This window comes from Puntigrus tetrazona, unplaced genomic scaffold (genome assembly GCF_018831695.1).
Source record: "Puntigrus tetrazona isolate hp1 unplaced genomic scaffold, ASM1883169v1 S000000798, whole genome shotgun sequence".
NCBI lineage: Eukaryota > Metazoa > Chordata > Actinopteri > Cypriniformes > Cyprinidae > Puntigrus > Puntigrus tetrazona.
Genome location: NW_025048402.1, coordinates 432,501 through 433,693, shown reverse-complemented (window position 1 = coordinate 433,693; position 1,193 = coordinate 432,501). Strand labels below are relative to the sequence as shown.

Genomic DNA, 1,193 nt, shown 5'->3' with positions numbered 1-1,193 from the left:
AAGGCAATTAAATTAAATAAGCAGTAAGGGAAAGCAAAGAGCTGGTCAAACTTTTGGCCACACTAAGGGCCAGTGTATTAGATAAGTAGTGAAAAAACTCAAAAACTTAAAGCACCTGGTATTCCTAGGCAGTCTCCCATCCAAGTACTAACTAGGTCCAACTCTGCTTAGCTTCTGAGATCAGACGAGATCAGGCATGAACAGGGTGGGATGGCCGTAGCAGAAAGCTGCTGCAAAAAGCCCCTATTTTAAGGTGAGGCACACTAAGTGCCATTATACTAGATAAGTAATGAATGAAATACAAAAAATACTTCAAAATGAGCTACATTAAAGATAAGAGCATTAGTTAAGTAGGTAAAAACAGTCAAACTCTGTTTAAAGAACAGCTACTTTAAAGGCAATTGAATTAAATAAGCAGTAAGGGAAAGCAAAGAGCTGGTCAAACTTTGGCCACACTAAGGGCCAGTGTATTAGATAAGTAGTGAAAAACTCAAAAACTTACAGCACCTGGTATTCCTAGGCAGTCTCCCATCCAAGTACTAACTAGGCCCAACTCTGCTTAGCTTCTGAGATCAGGCGTGAACAGGGTGGTATGGCCGTAAGCAAAGCTGCTGCAAAAAGCCCCCTATTTTAAGGTGAGGCACACTAAGTGCCATTATACTAGATAAGTAATGAATGAAATACAAAAAATACTTCAAAATGAGCTACATTAAAGATAAGAGCATTAGTTAAGTAGTTAAAAACAGTCAAACTCTGTTTAAAGAACAGCTACTTTAAAGGCAATTGAATTAAATAAGCAGTAAGGAAAGCAAAGAGCTGGTCAAACTTTGGCCACACTAAGGAGCCAGTGTATTAGATAAGTAGTGAAAAAACTCAAAACTTACAGCACCTGGTATTCCTAGGCAGTCTCCCATCCAAGTACTAACTAGGCCCAACTCTGCTTAGCTTCTGAGATCAGACGAGATCAGGCGTGAACAGGGTTGTATGGCCATAAGCGAAAGCTGCTGCAAAAGCCCCTATTTTAAGGTGAGGCACACTAAGTGCCATTATACTAGATAAGTAATGAATGAAATACAAAAAAATACTTCAAAATGAGCTACATTAAAGATAAGAGCATTAGTTAAGTAGTTAAAAACAGTCAAACTATTTTTAAAGAACAGCTACTTTAAAGGCAATTGAATTAAATAAGCAGT

The 1,193-nt window shown here is 38.1% G+C and overlaps 3 pseudogenes; all 3 read right to left on the bottom strand.

Annotated features, from left to right (window-relative positions):
* Nucleotides 1-103: 103 nt before the first annotated feature.
* LOC122335518 lies at nucleotides 104-222 on the bottom strand (annotated as a pseudogene).
* Nucleotides 223-495: 273 nt separating this feature from the next.
* On the bottom strand, nucleotides 496-604 carry LOC122335564 (annotated as a pseudogene).
* Nucleotides 605-877: 273 nt separating this feature from the next.
* Nucleotides 878-996, bottom strand: LOC122335531 (annotated as a pseudogene).
* Nucleotides 997-1,193: the final 197 nt, after the last annotated feature.